Source organism: Anser cygnoides, chromosome Z (assembly GCF_040182565.1).
Source record: "Anser cygnoides isolate HZ-2024a breed goose chromosome Z, Taihu_goose_T2T_genome, whole genome shotgun sequence".
In the NCBI taxonomy this organism is placed as follows: Eukaryota; Metazoa; Chordata; class Aves; order Anseriformes; family Anatidae; genus Anser; species Anser cygnoides.
Genome location: NC_089912.1, coordinates 40,631,419 through 40,648,367, shown reverse-complemented (window position 1 = coordinate 40,648,367; position 16,949 = coordinate 40,631,419). Strand labels below are relative to the sequence as shown.

The window sequence follows — 16,949 nt, the reverse complement described above, 5'->3', positions numbered from 1 at the left end:
ATGCTTGAGACAAATCTGTGAACTTTTATAGTTAACAGTAAATATTAAAATTATAAAATTTCAAATGCATATGCACAACTTCTTGATAGAGATCAGAATGATTGTTGAGGGACTTTTCTGAAGACTCTTAAATCTTTTAAAATCTGTCCAATAGCAGTAAGGTCATTAGCTGTCTCGTCAGTGGTCCAAACCTGTTGTGGTTGTTTGTCATAGACTGTACTGAGACTTCAGTACCCCAAGACCTCAATTAAGTTGACTTTGCCATGGTTCTGCTTGATTGGAGCTGTGCTTGGGAGGGACACCTCCCTTCTGTTGCTGCTGGTGCTCACCTGAATCAAAGAATCACAGAATGGTTTGGATTAGGAGGGACCTGAAAGATCATCCAGTGCCAACTCCCTGCCATGGGCAGGGGCACCTCCCACTAGACAGGTTGCCCAAAGCCCCATCCAACCTGGCCTTAAACACTTCCAGGGATGGGGCATCCACAACTTCTCTGGGAAACCTGTTCCAGTGTCTCAGCACCTCCTGAGTGGAAAATTTCTTCCTAAGGCTGAGGCTTGCCGTATAAGGAGTTGACCAGATGGAAACATTGCAAAAAAAAAGATGAATAATGAAAGGTAAGATGACTGAAGCAGCTATTTTAGATTTTCTTTTGGCATATTTTATTCCAGCTTCTTCTTCTCTTTCATATTAGGAGACTCGTTTGAACAGGCCGTTCAAAATTGAATCAGTCACATAGTGTCCTTTCATTAAAAAAAAAAAAAAAAGAAAAAATTCCATGGTCCTTCATTTCTTGTTTGCAATGCAGACCTCAAATCTCTGAAATACATTCTTTCAGTTAGCCTTGTCAGATCTAATGAACAACTATTTAAAACACAAATCACCTGAGAATCAATGACTGTCAGAAAACAACGCGTAGTCTCCCTTTCTCTCTTTCTGGCACCTGCTGTTTGTGGATACAGAGTAATGTGCTCCTTAAATCCTTTTTTATTTCTCCTTTACAGAAGAACATGGGCATTTAATCACTCTGTTTTCCAAACTACTTTTTTTTATTATTATTATTTTTATTTTTTTTCCTAGCTGTTTTAATCCTGGAACCCTATGTTGTTTGGTTATTATTGCAGAGTCAAGGAGTTTGATAGAAGCCTCCTTTAGCCAGCTTCTATGCTATTGTGAGTCAGCACTGTGAAAGCCTCTGCACAATTCAAAAATTTGTCTCAGCACAAATTCACTTGAAATAGTCGAGGTAGAACACAAGGAGAGGACTCCCCACCTCTAAGGTGGAGTCACCGATCCTGGGGGTGTTCAAGGAAAGGTTGGACCTGGTGCTTAGGGACATGGTTTAGTGGGTGACATTGGTAGTAGGGTGATGGTTGGGCCATATGATCTTTTCCAACCTTAGTGATTCTATGAAGTTTAATGCTGTCTAGATGGCTAGATAAACTACTGTATTTTGAAGATATGTTGGCTGTTTCAGTCAAGATTATACCTTTGTTGGGTATATCTTTTTCCTTGTTTTACCTTTTCATTATGCCTCATCATACATTGCACACTTACTATTTTATTCCCTCTGTGTTTTGTGTAGCTTTTAAACTCCCCTGAATTTAAGAAAGATAACTTTTTTGTTTTTAGTAGTTGTCGTTTCTTAATACTTTCCTATGATTTCCCTCTCACTAGCTCTATTTCATGAACAAAACCTGAGATAAAACTATTGGTTAAATATCTCCCTGGACAAATGTTTTGTGTTCATCCTGACCAACAGCAGAATCCTCATAACCTGTGTTTAGATATAGCAGCACCTGTGGCAAAATGTGATGCGGGGGCAGATAATTAGAATTTGGTTTTATCTTGCTATTTCTGTAGCTAAAACCTCAGCATCTTTTGGCAAACTACAAAGACTGATTAGCTAGCAGAAGGGCTGCAACGTAGGGACAATAGAGGCTGGAGGAGCTGTGTGGTTTTGAGAAGGATGCCGGGTAGGTTACCATGTTTCACAGACTCACGGGTTGTCTCTTTCTCCAAAAAGAGACTGTCTCCCATCTGCTTTGGACACAATACCTTGAGCTCTGCATTCAGCACAAAAGGCTTTTATTAACTTACCATCTACCAGAGGTCTATAAACAAAAGCACAGCTCCAACCTTGTCTGAACTTTGCTTTGTGAGGTTTCAAGGATTTTTAACCTAGAACACAGTTAACTGCTCCTTCTCATTTGTGTCACTTCAAAAAATAAATTATACATCTATTTTTCAATAAACCTTTATATTAAGAAGTGGTACAGCCTGGGCACCAGAAAGGAAATTTATCCTGAATCTTTGTGGCCCCATCTTTGCGGTAAAGAGATTTTCATTTAAATTTTTTGGCAGGCTATATGTGTACATGAGAAGTGTGCAACTGCTCTTTTTGGTAGAAATTTCCATTGGAAAATGTTTCCAGTAGAGTTATTCTGTCCTTTGTGATGTAAATAAGACATTCACTACTGTAGCAGTGTCAAAGACACTCAGACAGTGAGAACAGCAAACACAGGACAGTGTCCAGTTCAGAGAGGTATAATGGAAACGGAAGCATGAAGATTGACTTTGTGGGGGGGTAGTGAGGGAAGTGGTGTAGCCAGATAACTTCTGTAGTGACAAAACTAGCAGCTCTCCTGCCTTCAGCTTGGCAGATGAGTGAATGCTGGGGAAGTGGGATGGGATGCACCTCTCTCAGAGAGGGAAAAATATTTTTGCTCAGGATAGATAGGGCTGATAGGGGCTTTAAACTAGAGTCAAAGGGGGAAAGGGATAAAAAGGATTAAAAAAAAAAAGGGATAAAACCAGACCCGCCAGTGATAAGCTAAGGGATGGCGTGCTGGAATCAGAGGGACTGTGTGCTAGTGAGGTTCATCGATCTGCTCCACAAGGTGCTGCATACAATGAGGTACATTTGAAGTGCTTCTACTCAAATGCATGCAGTATGAGGAATAAAATGGATGAGCTAGAGGTCTTGGCCCAGTCCCACAGCTACGACATCATTGGCATAAGCAAAACCTGGTGGGATCAGTTCTGTGGCTGGTGTGTTGCAATAGATGGTCACAGGCTCTTCAGGAGGGACAGGCAGGGTAGGCGAGGTGGCGGGGTGGCAATGTATGTGAAGCAGGGGCTGGACTGTGTGGAACTTCAAGTTGGCGATGGCAAAGTTGAGAGCCTCTGGGTAAGGATTAAGGGATGAACAAATAAAGGGGATGTCGTTGTGGGAGTCTATTACAGACCACCTGGCCAGGATGACAATGCCGATGAATTATTCTTTGCAGAACTAAGAGATGCCTCAAGATCAACTCCCCTTGTCCTTATGGGGGACTTCAACTTGTCAGACATCAACTGGGATCACCACACAGCCGACACGAGCAAGTTCAGGAGGTTCATAAAGCACCTAGATGATAACTTCTTGGTGCAGGTGCTAAGGGAGCCAACTAGGAAAGGTGCCCTCCTAGATCTGTTGGTAGAGAACAGAGAGGGTCTTGTGGGGGACATGGCAATTGGCAGCCGTCTCGGTCATAGTGACCATGATGTGGTTGAGTTTAGAATTTGTGGTGACAGAAGGAAAACTGCCACCAAAACTTCAGCCCTGGATATGGGCAAAGCAGACTTCAGGCTGCTCAGGGAACTCTTCAGCAAGGTCCCCTGGGAAACTGCTTTTGAAGGCATTGGCATCCATCAGTGCTGGTCAGTCTTTAAGCACTGCCTCCTAAAAGCACAAGATCAGGTGATTTCAAAATATCAGAAGTCAGGCAAGTGGGGCAGAAGGCTGGCCTGGCTGACCAGGGATCTTCTTCTGGAGCTTAGGCAGAAAAAGAAAGTGTATGGCTGCTGGAAGCAGGGTCAAGGCAACATGTAAGGAATACAGGGACACTGTTCGTGTTTGTAGGGAAAAAAATTATGTGGCCAAAGCCCAATTAGAGTTGAAACTGGCCAGGTCTGTGGGAGACAATAAAAAGGTTTTTTTTAGATATACGAACAGAAAAAGGAGGACCAAAGAAAACATAGGTCCGCTACTGGATGGGGAAGGTCACCTCACAGACAAGGACATAGGCAAAGCAGAGACATTTAATGCCTTCTTTGCCTCCATCTTCAGTGCTGATTATGGGCTTTGGGACCCAGGGTGCCCTGAGCTGGAGGACCATGATGATTTTGAAGGTCTTTTCCAACCTTAATGATTTGATGATTCTAAGCAAATGAGTTGTGGGAGCTATTTCTTCAATAACACTGATGCAGTTTCATCAGGTGGTGAAAAACACTATCTGACTGGTATCTGCAGTAGCAGGAGACTGAATTCAAGAGCCCAGGGTCACAGAAAACTTCTTAAAAGATGCTTTCACTATAGTGGCTAACTATATGATGCAACTTGGATAATGTCTCTTTCTCGTTTGTGAGTATTTTGTTATTTCCACTGCAGTACTTGAGCACTTCACATACATATATATATATATATATTTTTTCTTTTTCAAAGTTAGAAGCCTGTAATTTTGTTGCTACAGACCATAATTTTTTACAGTCCTGGTAAAAATGTGCAAATGCCTGATTAACTTAGAGTTAAAAACATAGAATATTATTTCTATTAAAATTATTACCAAGCTCACTGATTTAAAACTTCCTGAGAAATCCTTGCCATCTGTAATTAGGAGTTCATTGTATAAGGATATTTTCCACCTCAGACATTTATCTATAAATCTATAATACAGTTATTAAAACTGTGCTAAAGGTTGGGCTTATTAAAACTTTCTAAATCAAAATGATGAGTTTGAGTCTTAATGGGGTAGTTCATTTAAACAAATTAAATACCATTTATGCTGTTTTAAAAAATCATTACATTCTACTAGGTTAATTATTTTAATGTTATTGGTTAGTCTGTATGAATTGCCCACACAGAACAAAGGTCCTTCATCCTTTCTTGCAATTTGTCATCTGCTATGATAAACTACTTTGTATCCACCTATAATTACCTTCTGTAATTGCCACTTCCCCCTCTTGCAATGTATGCTTGACAGACTGAAAGATAATATATAGTTAGTGGTTGTAGCATCTTTAATATTTACTGTTGTTGACAATACAAAGCTCAGCTGCTTAAAACTGTACTGATAATGGATAGCACTGTTGATAGTGCACTGTTAGTACCGAAGTAGTAGGTGAGGAGCTTTTCATCTGCAAAGCTGGCAAGAACTTCAAGCATGTCTCAAATCCAAAGACCATGAAACATGACTGGTGGGTCTATGCCGACACAGAAAAAAAATGATATATTTGGTTGGACAGGGGGACCCAGAAAAGACTGTTAGGGCTAGTGCCAATAGGCACTCTCAGACTGGCACCTGCCAAACCCAGTTCTGCCTCTTCTGAGCTGAGTGTTGTTACTCCTGGGACTGAGCCTCACCTCTGTGCTGTGCACCCACAAGTTCCCTGGCCCTCAGGTCTCCACAGCACAGGAAAACATCCTGTGGCTTTTGGCTATATGAAGGTGTATAGGCTGCAAGGTCAGCAAACTTGGAATCTCTGACCTTTCAGACGTGAGTCTGTTTTGCCAGATATTACTCCATTGCTGCTAAATATTTGATTCAGTGGCATCCACCTTCTGTTAACTAGCCCCAAGAGTCACATGCAGTGGGAGATGCCTGACTGAGTTGAGAAGTCATTCACCATTTTTTTTTTTCTGTACTAATCTGAAGGTTGCTTCTGTTAGAGCTCACATTCAGATTCCCACTTACTCTATTTTTAGGTTGCAGGTATGGCTTAAAACTCTTTTTCGCCATGGCTTTGCCTTACCTTATAGAGTTGTGATAAGAATTTGGCAAAAGCCCAAAAATATTGTGTAGGCACAGAGGGTCAGGACAGAAAAGATGTCTGACTGCACTTCAGCAAGTTTTATAAACCTTTGAGGTAAATCTTCCATTCAAGCCACCTGGGTTACATCTTCATTTAAATTAACACTTTCTTCTGGCTCATGTGTAGTCCAAGAGGTGCCTCCTGAGCCAGCAAAACATTAAAACGACCGGCTGTTTCTAGGTAAACTGAAATTGGTGCCAACCAACTGTTGTCTGCAAACATACTTCAGAGAACCTTCACGGTCTGCTTAGCCACCAGCATAGCTGGTGGAAAGCAGACAATGGTAAGTATATGTGTGTCTGCTGCCCCAGTGGGCAATACTTGGTCATGAGTCAGACAGAACCCAGAAGTTCATTGTGAACCTTCAGTACAGCTTCTTTGATTTACCACGTTAGGATGGCAACATGAGGTCAGATTACACTTTTTCCCCTGTAAAGCCAAGACCAGGCACCTGGCACTCTAGGGCAGTTTTTTTTTTTCTTGTTTTTTGATGTCAGTTTTTCCTTGCTTGCTGACCGACTTATATGACAGCCTCATGAGTTATCAGGAGGAAGCTACAAAGATCTTATGTCAACCTGTTTTTGATTATTGGTTGTCTCTATTCCTTTATTTCATTAAATGCAAGGTTATTGCTCTTGGACTTGGGGATCTGCAAAAGCCAGTTCTATTTTCTCATTTGCATTTTTATCCTCTGTAACAATTAATTCCAAACATGAGTTATTTAAGGTATGCTATAATAAAAGCTTAAGTAACAAAGGTTGCTGATCATTGGAGAACTTTTTAGGTTACTAGTAGCAGGTCAGGAATTAAAAATAAAAACAAAAACACCTTTCTGGATCAGAAGACAGAGGTAGCTTCTATCTCTCTTTAGTTTGTAGCTGTATCTGGTGTTCATGCACACTCTTCCTCCAGCAAAATTACTTCCTGTGTCTAGTAGTAGAGATATATACTCCATAAGTACTGTATACTGCTTATGGCGCTATAATGGGACTACTGAGACAGGGAAGTCATACTAGATAATTACATGTTCTAGTAACATATTCTTGCACTTATTTCTCAAAGTAGACTGCGAAAGTGCATTTGCCTCTGAGCCTCGACATAGAAATAAAGGAAAAAGCAGAAAAATTGGGGCTAGCTCGTATGTATGCAAGGGAGCTAGGTGGCCCTGTCATTTGGACAGTAGATGGCACCATTTGTTTCGTTCATAAAAACATCCTCTTCTATTGTGGTTTTGCAAAGCAGCAAGACTGCAAGAGGGGGGTGCCAACAGCGTGTGTGCTCCTTCTTAGCAGGCTCAGAGAAAGAACACTGATTTTCTTTATTTTACTACAGTGGAGTATGAGCTGTAAATCTCTGGGGATCTACGGGATGATGACGTTTTCAAAGGGCCAGCAAGTCACCTCATCCTCTCAGACACACTTCCTGAAATGATGCCATGGTAGGGTGTTGTATTTTATAGCCCACTGGTCTGTTTGCTCCTGTACTCTGGGTGCACAAACTTGACTATAAAGTGAACTTAGCTATATTTGCCCTTCTTCTTCCAGGTTTAATCTTCCTCAGAAAACAACATGTTTGTATCCCTTGACAGCGCCCTATTACAGCTTGATAAAGATATGCACCCCTTAAAAGAGCTTGTGCTGCTTCACTGACTTGCTCAGCGCGGATGGATAGTTATGGTTTGCTCCCTTTAATGACACATCTAATGAGACTGTCTACTGAATCTGGCTCCTACCAAAGAGCCTCCTGTTCTCAGCAATTGCAGGTCAATCAAATGTAACATGCATCTAATTTCTGTTCTTTCACACCAGCAGGCTCCTGTGCCTTTGATTTGTTGCACAATTAAATGTAATAAGAGAGTGATCAATAGATAACATGCCCATTATTTTGCTCGGAAAATGTTTCTTAAATGAGGTGATTCAGTTTAAATCTGGAACAGGTGTAAGTAGCTCTAAAAGGAGCCTGAGGTTGAGTAAAGCTGTACTTCCACTTTACATCTTTGTGCATCTTTCACATGGAGGGTTCATCATCAAGCACTAATGCTAATATTATCATTGGTACTAATATAGTTTAATCTTGGTATCCTTTATAACTTTGCTAACAACCTCCTGGGAAGATCTCAACCAATCAGAGTCTTGTTGTCTACTCAAAAAGATTGGCAAAATCTGTAGTGTCTTGTACAACTCTAAATTTTAAGTGCTGTATTTCTTCCCTAGCATGCCTTCAAAATCCTTCAGAAACTCGTAGACATTCTCGCTCTCATGATTTTAAGGTCATTGCACATTTACTGAAGAGTGATTTACCTCTGGACAGACAGCCTCAACAAGCTGAAATGTTTTTTAAGACATTTAAGAAATACCAGAGACAATTCCTGAGGTATTTTGTGGTTCTCTGAGAGTTACTTATTCCCAGATCACTTGGGAGCTGTGACTCTTAAAGACTTACCTACTATGTCAACAGGATCCCCTGACAAAATTGCCAGAAAGCAACAAAGGAAGTTTTTTTTTTTTTTTTTATCAAGACTTTTTTTTCATTCAACTTCACCAAAGTCAATCCTGCTGAAGCACTTGTGTAATAGCATAGGTCTGTACAAGAGGCTTCGTCGCACAGGTAAGACAGCAAACCAGTGTGACTCATGGCCCACAATACAAACATTGCTTGAGATTTTGCCCATCATATTAATGCTCCAGGCAGATTTCAGAGCAACCACCTCTTAGTGGTAGCTCTGTCAGGAGTTATAAATTGGATCTTTCCCTTGGTGCTTACTGAGACTTTATGAGAAGGGGCTGAACCCTCAAGACTGAGAGGTTACTGATATAAGAATTTGCCCTGCTGAACTGATATGTAATGGGACTTATGGATTCTGCAGTATTATTGCAGTCATTCTGCAGCTCTGACAGCTGTAGACTGAAGGCCACAACAAATAGTGTGAAAATAATGCAACAAACAAAAATATTTTTTTTTAAACATTTTTTTTTTCTGCAAATGGAAAATTGTATATGAAGTTTTATCTTCAGCCTGACTTTGTGTAAGTCTTCTCATAAATTTGGCTTTGTTGGGTATTTGTGGGAAATGTGTCCTTAAATAGCTGTTAATTGTTACCATAGTGGTTTTCATGAAAGCTATGCTACAAGCACTTTTGTTCTCAGTCTTCTGTCTGAAGTGTTCGTGGAAAGGTGTCTTGTATACAGTAAGTGCTCTTCCCACCTTTACTCATGCTAGGTCTGGAACTTGTGTTATCTTGACACTCATTTGGTTGTCTGAAGTCTTTTACTGACATTAATTTAATGGCATATTGTTATCCAAATTGTAACAAAGAAAAAAAAAACAACCAATCAACCAAACAAAAAAGAGCATATCTATTGCATTTTTATCTATTGCAATAATTTATTAAGCACATCATGTTGTTAGTATCTTTGATGACTTGTAATTTTTGAATATTCTACAAAGTGGCACAGCAGGAAAGGTTGTCGAGGTAGGGGAACTAAGTGTTTTCCAGCTACAGCGGAATTGAAAAAAAATAAAAATCTCTTGATCTATGTGTTAATAACCAACACTTGGTTATCCTGATTAGCTATCTGAATTGTGGATTCATCAGTGTCATGGGTAGAGGATCTACTGTCTTAGGATAGCAGCAGGGTTAGATGAATATAGTGATGCATGACAAAGGCTGTATTGCTTTCAGTGAGAGTTGGTCATTGAAAATGATATGGCTGCTGTCTTGTGGAACAGCTGGCTTCACATAGTGACAGCTTGGGCATTTTTGCACGTTATTATCAAGACTGGGGTGCCAGAAATTTCAGCACAGGCTCCACCTCCATTTGGTGATAGCTCTAGTCTAGTGAGTTTCATTATCTCCAGCTGCCAGAAGGGACCTGCCTCTTTATGAAATAACTGTTTCAGTAGTGCTTCCCACGCAGTGCTCCTTGTCCAGCAAGAGGATTCACTTGACTGCAATGTTGCATGAGTACACCGACCCTGGCCAGGTCTACTCCATCAGCTCAATGAGGTGCACTTCCTATGGGGAGCATTGCAACAGGCCGTGCACTGGGATGCAGTGCGCAGTATGCACCGAGTACTTTTGAGGGAACTAGCCTCTGTCAACCAAACATGCCTTAAATTGTCACAGGCCTGCCAGTAAATTTGGCTGGATTCAGACAAGCCTTTTGTCTGTTGGCTGACCTGTCTACTTCTCAATCCTTTGTGCCTGTTGCCCATACTATCCAAGATTTTCCCTTTATTCGTTGGTATACCAGCTCCCTTGTTAGCTCCAAGAATAGACTGCGGTTTGACTGGATTGCTACAACCTCAGGGGCAAGAAAGGCTTTGAATGAAGCTTGTTAGGTATTCACCTAGCTTACAATTTTATTTTCCTTAATCTTTTTTTGTAAAGTATACTGAGATACATCACTAACCAACATTATATTCTCTGTCTCACTATTTTCCTCTCTCAGTCTCTTCAGTTACTTGTTATACCTCTCTTCAGTTCCTTCCTCAGTTGTTCTTCCATCTTTCATTTTCCTTCTATCTTTTCCTATGGAAGACACCTTTTATTTTTATTTTTCTAAATTAGGCAATTTTGATTTCACAAGGTGATCTTTGCTTCCTCATTCCTTTGTCAGCACAACTCCCAAGACTCCCCTTCTCATGGATAGGCTATGATTAGTGTTTTGAGAACAGCTGATCTATGATATGACTCTGGCTACGGCCAGGGATGTAACTACAACTTAAATGGGAGCTGTCTGTTGCTGAGACCCATCTCAGTCTCTCAACATTTAAACACTACAAGACCTGTTATTTTCTATAGTCAAAATCAACACCTGTAAAATACAGTGATTGATGAATCCCGAAACAGTGAAATATTTTTTAATATAATTGCTAATTAACAGAATCACAGAATTGTCTAGGTTGGAAGAGACCTCCAAGATCACCGAGTCCAACCTCTGAGCTAACACTAACAAGACCTCCACTAAACCATATCACTAAGCTCTACATCTAAATGTCTTTTGAAGGCCAACAGGGATGGTGACTCAACCACTTCACTGGGCAGCCCATTCCAATGCCTAACAACCCCTTCAGTAAAGAAGTTCTTCCTAATATCCAATCTAAACCTCCCCTGGCGCAACTTTAGCCCATTCCCCCTTGTCCTGTCACCAGGCACGGGGGAGAATAGACCTACCCCCCACCTCGCTACAGCCTCCTTTAAGGTGTGTATAGAGAGCGATAAGGTTGCCCCTGAGTCTCCTCTTCTCCAGGCTGAACAACCCCAGGTCCCTCAGCCACTCCTCGTAAGACTTGTTTTCCAGACCCCTCACCAGCTTTGTTGTCCTTTTCTGGACTCTCTCGAGCACCTCGATGTCCTTATTGTAGCGAGGGGCCCAAAACTGAACACAGTACTCGAGGTGCGGCCTCACCAGAGCCAAGTAAAGGGGGACAATCACTTCCCTAGCCCTGCTGGCCACACTGTTTTTTATGCAAGCCAGGATGCTGTTGGACTTCTTGGCCACCTGAGCACACTGCTGGCTCATATTCAGCCGACTATCAACCAATACGCCCAGGTCCTTTTCTGCCAGGCAGCTTTCTAACCACTCATCTCCCAGCCTGTATCTCAGCTTGGGGTTGTTGTGTCCCAGGTGCAGGACCCAAAGAATAATTTCATGTTACTGTGTTCCAAACAAAAATATGGGAATGTGTTTTCATAGGCAGTGTACAAACAAAAATATGGAGTGTGCTTTTGATCACACAAAGGATGCATTTTTTCTGCTCCACAGTATATATGCATATTGCTTCTCTCACCGATTGCTTAGTCAGCTCTTGCAGCTGAAGTCCAATATGCATCATAGTTACAGGAAGCTCTCATAGGTATTTAGCAAAAATGTGCTTGCAGGTGGGCAGATGTAGGAGACAACAAATACATCTTAGGCAACTCAGATATGGTAGTGGTGATCAATAAACTTTTTATCACCAATGTTTGTGAAAAATAAGATGACCAAAGGGTAAGGACTTGTGATGCAGATTCTTCAGGCATGCCACCCAGGCAGTGAAGCATGCTACATCAAAAAAGATCAGGGTGAATCCTGATATTATCTCCTTCAGGCTTGAAGACAAACTTGAAAGATTAAATCTCCAGTTCATGGTTCCCACCCCCGGCCCCGATTTTCTCCTGCTAGTACCAATGTAGTAAGGTTTCAGTGCAAGCACTGGAAACACAGCAATGTAAAACTGGTATATGAATTTTAAGCCGAGCCCAGCTGTTGTAATTAATGCTTGTTATTACTGGCAGTGATGAATAATAAACAAAGATGGTTGGAAAATGCCAGTTCTTTATCAGAAAATTAAATGATATTTTAATTGCAAAGCTGAACTTAAAAGGAAATCAAATCAAAAGCAGTTTTTGGAAATGTTTCTGAAGGAAAACCTTGTTTTTGAAAACAACAGACCTCAAACTTTCTGATAAAAGGATTGTCTTTCTTTCTGTTTGAAGGTATAAATCAGTTATTTTTTGACTAAGAAAGATTTTAAAATTAGGAATGAATGGGTTTATTTTACTAAGAATATGATCCAAACATTTCAGTTATCAAGGTCCTGAGGGCACTGATGGCCCTTTCTCTCCCTGACTTCCTCTCCCCTCCCCCTTCCCCCCCCCCCCCCCCCCCCCCCCCCCGCGGCCTCTCCCACCTACCCAGAGCCCAGCATGCCAATTCAGCCCCCTTCTATGCCCCCCTCCTCCCCACCTCAACATGGCCTAGGATCTCACTACAGCCTCCAGGGCCATCAGACCCTGGCTCAGTGAGGCCACAGCAGTGCTGGTCTGCAGCTCCCCACAGCCCTGTCCCCACCGGCAGGTCCATCTCAGGGTCTGGCCTGAGATGTTCCCATCCCTGTCCTGCTCCTCTCCCCATGGAGGTGCCTGGATCTGGTGCACCCTCTGCTGCTCTGCTCCTGGCTGGGGAGGTAGGACCAGCCCAGCTAGCAGGTCTTTCTCTGCTGCACCCATGGGGAGCCCCATCCCCTGTGAGCCCTCCTGGTGAGCTGCAAGGGAACTGCCAGCCCTCAAGGCACCCTGACAGACATGATATACCACAGTGATATTTTTTTTCAGTGGCAACACTTAGCAAAGAGGAATATTGTCATCCATTCTCAGCAGCAGGCATAAAAAAAATGAGCAAGTAAAAGTAGTATTTGCTATAAATCAGTCATTCAGGGCAACTGCATGGTGAGTGTCTGTGTGCATGTGTGTCTATTTATCTCTCACACTTGTATGGACGTAGGCAGGAAGACAGAGTATGTACCAGGGGAATACAGAGTATTTTTATGGTGTTGATTCTCCTTTTCATTTTCCAAGGAAAATACATAAGCATGAATAACATTAGTTCTGTTACACTTTGGTGCAAATGAGATGCTGCCCTCAGCACTGCTGTTTCTCGTCCTATGTTGAGTCATGCAGTGTAGATATTTTATCCTGCCCATGTCTCTGCTGTAAGACCACAGATCATGTTATCACTTTACAAATATAGCATATTAGTACATCTGGAAGGCTAGTCACGCTGTGGGGTTCAGACAGGTCTGTCTGGCCACGAGCTGTACTGCTGCTATAAACAACCTCTGTGTCCCAAATTAAATAACCACAGAGTACACTCAGGAGCTCTGGACACTCGTGTTCTTTAGTAGTAGGTAAGTGACAGTTTTGCTGATTATTGTATTTCTTCAGATGTGTGGGGTCAAGGTGGAAAATGAAAGTGAAATGTCGTTATCAGGTCTTTGCTGCTGCTACTGTGCTGTGGATTTTTAAGTGCTAATTTATATGGGAAAAACAGCTGAAATGTAAGGCATTAATCCAAAGTGATGTGTTTGCTGGATACCTTTAAAGATAGTAAGCTTCACCCCATATGTTGTTCCTCTAAATACATTTACACTGTGACAAACCCAAACTGTATAATTTAGAAAAGCTTTCAAGACTCCAGCTACTTGCTCACTCCATGACTCATTTGTAATAAACCCTTGCTATTACATCTCAAGGACATATGCTGGTGTGTGAATGATTTTCAATAAAAAAATGGTTGGGATAGTTTGGTCATATATCTTTGTTGTTTGTCAAAATTAGAGTGGAACTTAAAAAGAGTTATAGAAGTTCAGTTTCTGAAGGCCACTTACAGCTAATCTAACATGGTATAGGAAATCCAACCTGCCAAATATTTTGTGAGCAAAGCCTTTCATTTAAAGTCAAATATTGTCATCATTGACATGTTACTTTCTGAAGGCTAAAAGGTACAGACCAGTTCTCCTCTTGGTAGCAGTTAACTCAGCACCATTGCAAGGATCAAAAAAGATTCTACCAAAGAGTTTCATTCACTTTGCTCAGAGAGAAGGTGGAGGTGAAGAACTGCTACAAGAAGGATGCCCAGCTATCTATGCCACCTGTTTCTCCTGTCTACAGGCATGGGAGAATGTGGTAGAAAATTCTAAGGCTACATCAATGGTCAGGGAAGAGAACTGAGGAAATACAGCTGCCACCTCATGTCTGTGTGGTGGGGTTTGGACCACTTAAGCTAAGCTAACTTAGCTGCTGAAGTAGTTAAAAACAGCATATTATCTTGCTTATCTAAATTGTTCTGTCATCTTAAATCTCGTAATCTTAATTCTTAGGCTATGAGCATTTTACTCAACATATGAGTAAATGAGAAATGACTAAAAGGCTTGATGTCATAGGTCAGACATGGATTTTTGTTCACCTTCTGCAGTAGGGGAAGATGCAGGTAATAGGATAGGATTCTTCTTAGTTCAGTGCATGGAAAATGGACCCGGAGAGCAAAAGGACATAATAAAAATTTTGTCTATTCTCTGTTCTCTGGCTATTCTCAATTAGAAAATGCAATCTAAAATAATAATCTAAAATAAAATATGATGGTGTCACCCATAAAAGTAACTCCACAAGCTGCTGCCAGTGTATGAAAGGTAACACTAGTAGTCCTTCTTCCTGGGGATGGCCAAAGCCCATTATCCATATGATGAATGCGAATAAGTCAATTAAAGGTTCTGCTAAAAAAAAAACAAAAAACAAAAAAAAATTGATGGTGTAAAACAGGTCTGAGAACCCTGAGACTGTAACTTTCTGTTCAATTAAAATAATCTAATAATATATGAAAGTTTCTGTTTTGTTCATTAGTACTGTGCGCAAATTTATTTGCCATGTGTCTTTGAATAAGTAATTAAGTTGGAGTATCTCTAACTCTTAATACATTCTCTAGTTTTTTGAGGATTTTGTTGTCCTCTACCCATGACAATTGTTTTCATCTGCTGATTACAGCTATATTCGTAGATACAACCATTTTTAAAAATATGTAATATACTTTTGGGCTCACTGTTATTCCTTTGACAAGAAACAGCCTTAAAATACATCCCCAGTTCAAATACATCAGACCTCTCTCAATCTTAAGAGAAATAGACCTCTCTTCAGTAATGCCCTGTGAAAAAATAAAGAATGGATTTGTGTCATAGACATCAGTCCACTGTTTTGTTAGCTACATTGCCAGCGGAAGAATCACCTTGAATAATTAGTCAGCTCACTGATGTGTTAGGGGAATACATCTGTAATAAATCCCCTTGCATATGTAACATCTATCATGCTTGATGGCAAGCATATCAGTGCTACAAGAGTTGAAGTATAAGGAATACTGTAATTCAGCTGCTAATTAACCCATAATTAAAGACCTAATTAATGAATAACCTGGTGAAAAATTATTTGAAAATCAAGATGTGAAGACTGCAGTGATAAAGGGGAATCTTGTTTGTGAGACTGGTTAATTTACATCAAGAATACCAACTGATTAATGAAAACTGTCAGTAAGATATTGTGCTGCAGCACTGGACAATAAGAAATACGCTTAGAGAAATGTGTGGAAACCAAGCTCAGCCCTTCAATGTCTATATTCACATATCTTTTTATTTTTATTTTTATGTTTATTTTAATTCTAATTTTTTTTTGATGTTCATAGTTAGTTATTCTTACCTGAATGATAAGGAATAGGTTGAGAAAAAAATATTTGTTCAATTAGCTGTGGTATATAAACTATGAAAAAGTTATTTAAGGTGTTAAAGAGGCTAATGTCAGATTTTGTTCTTAAAAACCTCTTTTATATAATAAATAGAAAACTCAAAAATAACTTGATTTATCAGAGCACTTAGGATTAAGACCTGTGATATACAAAGACACTAATTTCTGAAATTAGCTTCAGTGAAAGCTGGACTAATAAATAGTTTAGAAGTGTTGCTGTCTATGTTTGTTTATCTAGGAGCTGGCTCCCTGAGAATGTGCTCTTGAGAGAGCAGGAGAGAACATTTCAAACTCCCAAAACATCTGGGCTTGCGTCCAGGTGTCAGGACTGCTTTCGCAAGCCTGGAGCAGCTTGTCCCTTTTCTCTTCAATTTATTTTGTGGTGCAGCAGCATTTACTGAATCTCTGCAGGCCCAGGCTTCTAGGGGATTACCTGCTATGATCCACAGGGTTTTCCTGCCTACACGTTCTCCCTTTAAGCATGCATATATGATCTGAGGTGTGATCTAACTTGGATCCCTTACCTGAAACTCTGACTGTTAAATCTGCACATTTGTCAGGTTTAGCTACAGATAAACCTGCAAAACTTCTGGGGAGAATAATTCCCTGATGGTGTAGAATAAGGTCTTGTTACCAGCAGAAATACTGTGTAGGGAAAAACATCCTCCTGCTCTGCAGACCCCTCCCACTTCCAAAGTAGAACAGTGCAGCACAGCCCCACTTAAGAGTTGTGCAGTTAGCATACTATAGTTGTATTCTTTGACCAGTGTCACCCTTTCTATTGCTCTTGCAAACACCATATTCTGATTAATCTTTACTTGATAACACAAAAAATGTGTTCAGTTGGTATACAAATGTCAGGTTCCCTTTGAATTGCTTAAAGACTTGTGAGATAAACAACTTGATCATTCTGAAGCATTCAATGTGTGAGTCAGCATATTTCCTAAGAAATTATTTGCAGGATTGGTAGGAGATGTTCACTCACATTTTCCCCTATGTAATCCTGCCAGTAATATTTATGAAACCTCAGCATGTCTCTCACATG

At 40.7% G+C, this 16,949-nt stretch overlaps 1 protein-coding gene across 2 annotated transcripts in view; it reads left to right on the top strand.

The window, feature by feature from the left end:
* The window catches only part of LRRC2 (leucine rich repeat containing 2), a 154,806-nt gene that overhangs the window by 66,386 nt on the left and 71,471 nt on the right, over positions 1 to 16,949 (top strand). Inside the window, exon 1 of one of the 2 annotated variants that reach the window (XM_066988125.1) lies at positions 13,383 to 13,524. The exons of the other annotated variant lie outside the window; for it this stretch is intronic. The gene's annotated coding sequence lies outside the window, so the exon portion shown is untranslated. Of the gene's footprint in view, positions 1 to 13,382; positions 13,525 to 16,949 lie in introns of those variants that run through there. 2 annotated transcript variants of the gene reach the window in all.